Below are 11,614 nucleotides of genomic sequence, written 5' to 3' on the forward strand. Positions count from 1 at the left end.
AAGAGTCGAATGCCCATCCACATGTAATGATGGTAATTCTTCCCCTCCACCACCTTCCAAAGTTGTTTGTTGCACATCTTCACAGCTAACTTTTGTATGAGGCTCCACACTTATATACAACTCAATAGCTTTTAACTGGGCGTAGAGTTCATCTCGTCAAACATAATCTTAACATGTTTATAGAGTGAAGACAATGCGGTCACTAAAAACTACATGGGGAGCATGGTATATAATTTTTATGTCATGTAACTGACGGTCCAAATCTAGCTCTTTCATAATTTTCTTTTCCAACATCATCAAATTGATCTCCCACCGTTTTTTAGCTAAATAATCTCTAACTTTTTACTATACTCTTCATGCATCACTCCATGAGTCACGTCACTACGGGGATCCCCACCATAATATAGATATAAATCAATTGAACTCATTATAAGCCTATTCAAAGTCAAATAAGTTTAATAAAAGTTATGACAAATATAACACTTTTATCCGATATGAAATATAAAATATTGTCTCCAGGGAAATATAAAGATAACATTGTATAGTCCACTAAACAATTATAAACAATTGAAATTTTATTATCTCCAAGAAAATATAAAATATAATACTGTATGGTTCTCCAAGTAAAAATAACATTGTATGGTCCACCAAATATAACATTGGAGATAATATTTTTGAAATTTTCATGCAAATTTTTATTAAAAATAGCATTGTATGATTAATCAATCAAATATAAAACATTGTCTCCAAGTAAATATAAATATTTGAATTTTTATATTCAAGCAATTTTTATATGGTCACTAACCTTTAAAAATTAAAACTTGTTACACCTTACAAATAACAACACATTGCAAATAATAACAACATGTTACCCATATACATTACAAATAACAACCCATTACAAAGAAAACCCCATTACATATTGCAAAGAACAAATAACAACCAATTACAAATACAGAAAAATAAATAAATAAAACATTACAATTACAATTACAAACAACACATTACTCATAAACACAATAAAAGTGGTATGTGTATATATATCTACCAAATGAAAACTTATATTAACCAGGTCTAACCAAAAAAAAAAAAAATTTAAAAGGTTCAGATATTTTACCTACAATTGAAGAAGAAGGAAGCTTTTAATTTTGTAGAATGATAAATGAAAGTTGCTGGCTGTGAAGTAAACCAAGAGGGTTTTGGGCGTGGGAGAGAGTTGGGACAAACACTATCTGTGAGAACATCGAGTGATTTGTGAGTTAAAAACAAAGACAGATGGGGTTGGTGTGAAATTAATTGGAACTCGAGTTCCATTAAAAAAATTTACCCGCCTGGAACTCAAGTTCCATGCGGGTAAATTTTACGTCATGGAACTTGAATTTAGCAAATTTGAGTTCCATCTGGGTAAAAATTTTTTATCGGGCTGGAACTCAAGTTCGATAAACTTGAGTTCCACATGGTCTTCTTTTTTTTTTTTTTTTAATTTTTTTTTTTTTTTTTATAATTCCACGTTAGACTTATATTGGTTGGGCCTTGGGTGTAGTAAAGTCAATTTTGGGTTAGAACTCGAGTTTGCCAAATTCAAGTTCTGAAAATAGTCTAACTAATTAAATAGGTTCAAATGCAAGCTAATCACCGAATTTTTTCCAAAAAATGTACTATTTACCAAATTTTGCCAGTAGTATGCTTTTATTGTTTTGGATAAAAGTTGGTGCCTTCTAAAGTGGAGTTGGTCTGATTCTTCGAATGATTAGTTGCTAAAAATTGAAATTTGATCAAATTAGTTGATCATGGTGTTGTGTGAATTGTAGAGCAGTGTGGTGTTGAGTGCATAGCACATGTTTTCTGTGTATGTGCCTCTTTTTATTTTTTCAATTATTTGTTTATTTTTCATTTGTCATTAACATTTGGAAAAATGAGTTTTTTAGTCTTTGATTTTATACAATGAAAGGGAAATTATTCTGACATTTTGGCTCCGTTTGGTTTGCGTTTGTTATTTGTCAGTAAATTTTTTATTATTATTTTTTATTGTTTTCAATTTTCAGTAAAATGAACGGTATCCAAACGCATACTTAGTATGAATTTAATTATTGATGATTTATGAGATTTAAATGAATGTTGGGTTCTCTTTCAATAGATAGTTGTATTATAATGTATTAAGAAACAACTATTTTGTGTCATTTTATTTGTAAATAGTTTGTTAATACTAAATGGATACATATTTGGATTTTCATGATTTTTATAGTGTTTATACTTCGCTCCCCTCTCAGTCAAACTCACAGCTCTCAGTCAAACTCACAACTCCATTTCTATTCCACCAACCATGGAGCAGATTGCAAATCTTTTGGATTGCATTTCATGGAGTGGGGTTGGTCCGGGGTTAATGGATGCAGCTACTAAAGTTGCTTTACATTCTACCAAAAAAAAAAGTTGCTTTACAAATAGGAAAACTAGGGGGTGGAGTAGAGAATTGTAAGTGGACTATGAAATTTATGGATCCTAATGCTAGGATTTAGAAATTCTTATTGGTTGTTCCAAGAGTGTCACGCACTAAGAAAATTTGTGAATATTGTGAATTTATGAAATGCTTTGCGATTTTGTTGAATGTGCAATAAGGTTTAGTAGGGAGTTTGGTTTTATTGTTTGACAGGAAAGAAAGAGAGAGAACAATGTTATGAACTCTTACACTAACTTGGGCATGGAGTCGTGTATTTGTATTCTTCAAGGATGTGACCTGGTCATTGTCATTATCTGCAAGCACAAAAGTTGAGAAGAGAGGCAAGTGCATCTTGGAATCATACTCTTCCCATTGACTATGAAAATTATTATTTAATATTGTTTATGTTTGCAAGTCAATTGTATTTTTATGTTTTAGGGCTTAGTAGTTTATTGGGCTATTAGTATTTTAATTTGGGAAGCAAGGTTATTTTTGTAATAAGGAAATTAGGATTTCTTAGCCAATTAGAACTAGGGTTTAGCAATCCTTTGTAAGCAACCTATTGTACTCCTTGAGGAGTTAGTTGATATTTTGATGAATGAAAAACAATGGCCGTTTGGTCTTTCTTTTGTCTGGTGCTGACTCCAAGTCTACCCTGAGTGCTGACTCCAAGCAAGGCTTAGGTGCTGGCTCCTAGATCATATCTTTTATTTATTTTTTTTTTTTTTGAATGTGAAATACAATAAAAAGAACTACAGTTTAAAATGAAAGTCTACTAAGCCCAACTCCAAACATGTAAAACACCGAAGCTAAAGAAACTACTAGAAGCAAAAGAAACTAAAAGAGAGAGCAAGTAGCGGAGCAAGCACGAAGCGGCATTGGAGTCAACGGCAGAGCGGTGGTATGGACTCACCAGCGTTCACAATTAGTGGTGCTTGAGGTGCAAATCGGAGCTCGCACGTCAGATCACGGTGATGGGATCAGCGAAGCATGAAGCAGCTTGGTGAGAGTGGTGTTGACGGTGAGTTGGCGCAGGTGGTTCTCGAAGGCGTGAATCCAGTATTGACATCGGTGGCTCTTGTGGGCTTCAACTCCTCTATTTCTAGTCTGGTGGCTGATGGGCTTGCATGGGTTGCCCTTTTTTTTAGGTTTGTGAGTGTGGGTTCTGTGATCAGAGGCGAGCATGGATGGTGGTTATCAATTTGGGAGGCGTCGCTAGCTTCTTTGTTGGCTTGGGGGTGAAAAACTCATGTGGGGCTGCGGGGTATATACAGATTGCAGGGGTTTGTTTGGGCTTGTTCAAGATCTCATGGGGAAAAAACTTTAAAGGTAATGTCATCTTTGGCTGGCTTGCTCTTTTGATGGTTTTGCTTTCAAATGGTTGTCTACGGTTCTGTTGTATGGACCAGAAGTCTGCTTTGATACCAAAACTGACGTAGGACAACCACACACAACAATAGAATAAGAAGATAAACCCTAGGAGTTAGCACTTAAAGGTTGCTTGCAGTCAACACCAAGCAAAACTGGAGTCGACACCAGTGAAAAGAAAACACGTTTTTTTAATAATTCTTAAAACTGTTTTACAATAATCCCAAAAAGTGTTTAAATAGCTAACAATAAAAATGCATAAAGAAACCTTAATTATTAAATGCGCAGGCTTGCTTAAACTCAAGCCCAATAACTAGTAGGCTCCATCCATAAGACCACAGGTTGGGCCGTCTTCTTTTTGCTCTTCCTCCTATACGTGCATGTAATTGAGGGCTTGTACCTTGTGTCCGCACCACTTTTCTTATGATCTTACATCGTCCATGGAGTAGTGAATCTTTTCGATTGCACTTCATGGAGTGGGGTTGGTTCTAGGCTAATGGATGCGACAACTAAAGATGCTTTACATGCATGAAAACCAGTGGGTGGATTTAAGATTGGCAAAGAAGCTGGTGAATGGACAACCTCAAAATTTCATCCATGTCAAGCTTTAGAAACTTACCTTACTTGCAGGTAATACTATCATTGTTGCTATATCACTAGATTTTGATACTTCTCACGTGCATGAATTGCTTTTTAATAGTGCAGGAGGAATTTTTCTGATAGAACTAATTGTAGTTGCTCTTCCCGTTTGTATTGGTACTCTAGATGAGGTTTTGAAATTAAGATATTAGCATTCATTCAACTGGAACGGATAGGGTCAGAGCTTCATGTTCCCTTCCTTTAGTGAACTATGACTGTGGTACGTTGTCCAAAGGAGAGATTGCATCTATGGACGGTTTGCAGTAGTAACTCAGAGGCTTTGGCTTATTTAGCAGAATTTAATTTATCTCCTTCTTAGTGACAAGGTAGATGTGAAACTAAATTGCAAAGTATTCTTGGGGCAATTTCTTCATAATTTTTGCAGCTGACAACCAGATTGATTGTTATTAGATTCGTTTTAAGTCCATTTGATTTATGTGCAATAGATGTAATTTCGTGAAGAATGTTGCTAACCAAAAACCATTCCAAGATTTGGAAATGGATACTTTGATATATCTTTGGTGTGCAAACAAATATTTTAAATTCCTGGTTCATGATCTGTACTTTGTCACATTTCAGCTTGGAATCAGTCGACTGAATCTAGTTACATATCAAGAAATTGTCTTTTACAGTAATTTTATGATCCAAAAAAATGAGTCTCACCTGTTGCTTTCTTTGATTAGTGAGCAGCCAGAAATTACCATTGTTGATTTTCTAATTTACTTGCTAATGTGTATTCATTCTTTGTTCCTTATGCTACTTTTTACTTGGTTATGTTTTGCAGGTACTTTGGAACTATGAAATGGTTAACATTTATTTATTTTTAATATCAAACAAACCAAGAACAATATGGTTATAGGATAAAATAGAATGTGGCAATTACATGTCAATTAATCAGGAATGGCCTATGAGAAGGATGAATATTACACCCATCTCCATGAACAATACTTTTGCTAACGAAAAAACTTAAATTTTTATTTTTATCCTTGTTTTTTTTTCCCTTCTTAAATAAATGAAGTGATGCTTTGCATTGTCAATAATGGAATAATGCTAAATATGAATTAAGGCTTTCTAAATTAACAAATAGCTAGCGATACTAGTGCCTTGTCGCATAGTAAAAAAGGTGATGCTAAGTTTGGAAATTCATGTTTAGTATAGGATGTTGTATTTGTTGATGATTAGGGTTGATTTTATTTTGTTAGCATTTCAATTTGTGGCTCTATGCAGGCTTTGGTATCTAGGAAGCTAGCTCGAGTTAGAGTTGTTACTGAGGGGAGTGCTTGCTATAGTTGCTTATGTCCCTATTGATGCAAATGCCTTGTGGTGATCCCTGATAATACTACGATTGGGAATGTATATTTGGAATGTGTTTTCAATGAGCAGAGTTCTGTGACCAATGACTTTCTAATATTCCTGCAATGATCTTCAACGTTTACATTATTGACTAGTGAGGGAAAATATACACCACAGACCATTTGATAGCAGCTAAATAAACTTAGGTATTGATTCATATGTACAAGGATGATTGAAATCATTTTATCAAGTGAAGTTGAATGAATTAATTCTATTATAGCAATTATTATGGTCTACAATAATGTCAAGAAGAAATACGTTTGCCTGACAAATTTGAGTAGTTAGTTAATTTTACTGTGAATAAGACTCTTAGGGCATCATTGTAGAAGAATATTAACAATGAATACTCCTCATCTTCCTTGAATTTGCCTTCTAATCTCTAACCTTTGAGCCATTACAGACAAGAAATTTTTTTGAAAATCAACTAAGTTCTTCCTTTTAATCTCTTAACTTTTGAGCCATTGTGAACTAGGAAGACTTGAAATCAACTTTGTTAGGTTCTAAGGTCTTAGGATTTTATGTATTTAGAATTCTAATTTGTAATGTTGGCAAACCATGATCAAAACAATGTATTTAGTCTTGTCTAGGCTTGCTCAAAGTTGGTTTATTATTGTAAAATTGGAATCGAGTGGCTGCAAAAATACTTGGGACTTTCGGCCTGGCTCGATCGATCGAAGAACAGACTCGATCGATCGAAAATCGCACAGGTTGATTTTTCTGCAGAATTTCTAACTTAGCCCTACTTCATTAAATGTTTAGGGTTTTATGTTTTTACCCTAGGTATATAAACAAAAACCTAGCCACGTTTTTGAAGGTTGCTCCAATTGTATTATTGCTCATACATTGCTGTTTTGTGTAAATCTCTTGTGAGATCTTTGAGGAGTTTTCCTTTACACAAAGCTTAGGGTTTTCAAGTTGGAGATATTATCTACATCTTGATGATCAACTTGGTTGCTACCATTGAAGCTTAAAGATAATCAAGCGGGGGTGCTTGTAGCTGATTGAAGAATCCAAGAAAGAAGGAGTCTGTGGATTCGGAGCTTGCACGTGGTCGTGTCAGTAAGTTCTACTGATGGGTAGCATTAGGAAGTCAAGCGGGGAGCTTGTAGTCCTTCTGTATGAACTTCAATTCTTTCGCATAGTGGATTCAGGTTTACCTTGAGGATAGCTGGGTCAAATGCACCGAATTAGACCAGATGGACCGAAGTGGATTGAACAGGACCAAATTGATATGTTTCCTTTTTTTTTTTTTCTTTACAACTAAAGTTTCTTAAGTTTCAAATATATTATTCAAATTCTTCATTCATTTAAAGAAGATTATCATGATAATTAAAATTTATTGGGGTTAGCAGGGTAACGTGATTCCAAATAGTTAAGAAGGTTCATTGAACGAAAGTGCAGCTTTCCCTTTTAGTTTTTTAGCGCTTACTTAGCTTACCAGTTTCAATGTTTCACATTAGAAGATTGTCTGTTTCTCATGACTTGGCTTTGTCATCCTTGCATTTCCTTCTTTTGGATATTCCCCCTGTTTTTGCTTGAACAGTTGCTTACAACCAGCAGAATTTGGCTTTTTCTGCTTTGATTGTGAAGTGTGAAGGATGCGCTTTTTGTGGTCCCAGCCTCCTAGGTAGAAATTTCTCTTTTATTTTGGCCTGCATAAGTGCAAAAAATACAGATTTTAAAATATCAGATTAAATGCAGAACCAGTCCCATAATCATAAAATTTTGAGGCTTCTACTTCTGAAGCATCAATTTTTAAAGTCTCCAATTTTCAAGCTTGCAATCACGAATCCATCAGTGTCTAATGCATGTAAAGGCCACAGATTGATGTCAGTATAGTCAGAGACACCTTATATAATTAAGAGAAGTTATACACTTATGACCCCCACGGAAACCAGTATAAATAAAATTTGATGCGTCACACACACAAACAGGTCAGCAAAAATTGAAAGAAAAGACTCATTTCTGATCACAATTACAATCACACCTACTCAATCTAAGTTTGAAATTTCCATGGCTATTTAAGTTTTTTTCTTGCAAAATCGGGTTGAGCTCATTAAGAATATTATATAACCACGTGATTCTTTGCACGGGCAAATTTGAAACTTACAATCATAACTAAATTACTTCTCTGTTAGGATAGTGTCAGTTTTTTTTTTTTTTTTTAGGTAACACTGCATTATTGCAAGAGGCACACACACATCTGTGGTTGCTATAATGCTAGCCTACGGACATTTTTTGGTTCATATTTTCCTGGACATCAATACAGATTTCCTGAATAAGAGAGAGAGAGAGAGAGTGAGACCAAAGTCAAGAAGAGAGAGAGAGAGAGAGAGACTGAAAGAGTTTCTTGTAAAACAAATTTAGCTTGGCCTGCCATTTTTATTAGAAAAGGCCACATCAACCATAGTAATCTCACTTGGATTTATCTAAAACTAGTCACGGACCTCACACGTTGCAAGTGATAATATTTTTAGAGTAGTCTCATTAATATATATATATATATATTTCTTTTTTCTATTTGGACTAATTTAATAAATAATAATGTAATTCATAATCATATTTTCATTTATTATAGCGGCAGTCAGAAATGTAATATATATAATTTCTGTTGTACTAAAATCAAAACAATACATATTTTCTCAAAAATTCAAAAAATAAGTTAGTGAAAATATTAATTTTTTAATAAAATTTGTTTATAATAATTTGTGTATCATAAAAAAGTATATAAAATTTAGAAATTATTCTTTTAGTTTTAAATAAACTTTCTCAAACCCAATTTTTTCTACCATACAATCAAAAACACCGAGAAATGTATCTAAAAAATTAATAAAATTCATCAAAACTACAATTTAAAATAAAAAATAAAGGGAAAAGTAAAAGATTGTAATCATTTTTCCTTTTAAAAAAAACAAACAAAGAGTACAATTCCAAAGGGAAAAAAAGTAGAGAAAATTTTTTGGAAAAAGAAGAAGTATTGAATTTTTCTTAAAAATCTCAAAGAATACACTAATAAGATAAGAAAGATGAAGAATGACATAAAATATTCGTAAACACATAAAATAATTACCCAATCATCTAAGAACATCATATATAAAATACATAACAATTTACTACTAATTTGTTAAACAAAATATTTTTAAATAGTGAAAGAAAATTGCACAAATACCATTGTCTTCAACTGAGCTAACTCTTCTTCATCAACTTGTTCAAATTATCTTGTAGTTTTCCAAATAATCTAAAACTTGACAACAACACAAAATATAACATGTTATACTATGATTTAAAAAAAAAAAAAAAAATTAGAACAACAACAAACACCATTCATTAAAAGTATTTATTTTTGTAAATAAAATGATAAAAAAAATATTTGCATCAAGAAACACATATGAATTAGTCAATAATAGGACAATGAGGGTACAAACCTCTAGTTGGAGATCCTCCTATGTGCAGCTATTAGGTTGTATCTTTTCTACCATCAATGATTAAGCAAGACTTGTGAATACATTTTTTATAAAGAATTTTTAAAAATATTTTTTATTCTTTATTGATTTCATCTTTTAGTTATTAGCAATCAAAAGTAGAATTCTAAAAAAAAAAATATATATATATATATATCAATCTAAGGTAGAAATTCAAGAAAATAATAATAATAAATCCAACAAAAAATGAAAAAAAATTGAGAGAGAGCCTTTTTTGTATAGGAAAAATATGCATAGAATGAAAGAGGGTAACAAATTTATAATAAGAGGATGAGAATAAGAAGATTCAAAATAAAGGAAGATAAAAGGGCAAATAATATTAAAATTTAAAACCGCTGAAGAAGAATATATGTAGACAATACTTTTGTTTGGATTTTCCATTGATTTATTTTTTAGTTACAACATCTAAATTAAAATAGATGAATATGTAAAGTTAAAACTACCTAAAATGAATTTGTAAAGTCAATATATTTATATAGTTAATATTGTAAAAAAATTAAATTTAAAAAATAAATATGAAAAAGATTGATATGGCAAATGAGGTGGCTCAATAAGAGTGTAGCAACAACAAATATTACGCTTAAACTTATATATATATATATATATATATATGCCACGGTAACACCACGCCAAATTTAGTTAGAACTCAATTTTATTATTTTTCTAAAATGCCCTAAATATTTCAAAAAGAGTGGTATTTGGCTAAAAAATTCACTAGAAAAGGTTAATTAGCCAAAATTGCCCGGAGTGATTCTGTTTGACACAAAGTGGTTTTTTTTCTTCCACTTTTTCATTTTTTATTTCTTTTAGAAAAATATAATTATTAACTATGGTATTTTTTTTTTCTCCTGGAAAAAACTCTTATACAAACTAGGACTAAAAATAAAAAAACTATTATGAAAACAAGGGTTTTTAATCACAATTTCAATTTTTAAACTATTTTATGATTTATTGAAAGAATATGATGAAAAACTAAATACAAATAGAAATGAATTGGTTAAGAGCCTTGTAGTTTAATGCTATAGTCGAATCTCCTTCTTCTATTGTTATATCCTTCAAATTATAAAAACCAAAGATATGATAGGTATTTATAAGTATAGTGTGTCCAAAAGTAATAAATTACACACACAAAATGATAAGTGAATTACTTTTTCTTGCCACCTAAGAAATATTGAACAATGTGAGCCACCAAAATTAAAATTTCAAATTCATGTACTAACCATGAGATACATTTTGCACTCAAATCATATTTTGAAAACACAATTTCAGTAAAGGCATGTTGATGAACCAAATGTGAATTAATCAATCATGGGACAAGCCTCTCAATCTGCCCTAATTCTCTGGTAACATCTATCATTTTTAGAATTTTCTCTAGAAAAGGACCAATACAACTTGATACTGCCTTGGCGATGGTGTTTGAGTTATAGTTGGGATCTGGATGTGGATTGTCAATCCTGGAGGTTGATATGATTGATTGAGGAGGGTGGTAGTGTTTGAATGCTTCGATGAGGTTGGTTTCAAAAGCATAATACAATTTTCATTTTGGTTTGTGAATTTTTGGTACATGAATCAAATTTTTTCCCTGCTACATATTTGATACAGTACAAGGTTTGTAAACTTATCTAGGGATTTATGAAAAGCATAACAAACCCAGGCTGCTTGAAAATTAACACCAAGTTAGAGAAAAATTTCAATTCAATATTATCTATTATCAAATTCACCATACCGAAACAATGTTTTGTATTTTCTTTTGGCTTTTGAAGTAGGACCTCCAAAGCTAGAATCAAGAAGGAAAGAAACAAAACAGTTAATTACCATGTAGACGGTTGGCAAGACACAAAAGTCTTCTTGCCATTTTTATGGGTAGAAACTCTGAGCGTGTCTCACATGCTGACGATGAAATAAGGCTGAAGGGAGTTACAAAAGTCTTCTTGTCATTTTCATGGGCAGAGACTTTGAGCGTGTGAGTCACGCTGAAGAAGAAATAAGGCTAAAGGGAATTGATTGAGACCATTTGGTTATAAGAAAACAACTAAAAGAAAGAGCAAAAAGTGTGGAGAAGAAAATAGAGAGGAGAGTGGAAAGTGTTGCCACTTGTGAGAGAAAAATAATGTGCGAGTAAAAGAAAAAACATGGAGATTTTTCTTTAGCTGTGAGACATATACAAGAGATTTATTATAATCGATTTGATAATAGTAAAATTATTCAAAGTTTATCTCGTTGTTTTACCCTCTAAGGAGAAAGGGTTTTCCACGTAGTTCATAAGTGTGACTGCTATTTTAGGTTGGTAATTTTTGTGAACATATTCTTGGGACCTAACACATATGCCAGTTAC

The 11,614-nt window shown here is 32.3% G+C and overlaps 1 pseudogene; it reads left to right on the forward strand.

The window, feature by feature from the left end:
• The first annotated feature begins 1,367 nt into the window (after positions 1-1,367).
• LOC112036247 (uncharacterized) lies at positions 1,368-4,763 on the forward strand (annotated as a pseudogene).
• The last annotated feature ends 6,851 nt before the right edge of the window (positions 4,764-11,614 follow it).

This window comes from Quercus suber, unplaced genomic scaffold (genome assembly GCF_002906115.3).
Source record: "Quercus suber isolate HL8 unplaced genomic scaffold, Cork oak 2.0 scaffold_72, whole genome shotgun sequence".
Lineage (NCBI taxonomy): Eukaryota > Viridiplantae > Streptophyta > Magnoliopsida > Fagales > Fagaceae > Quercus > Quercus suber.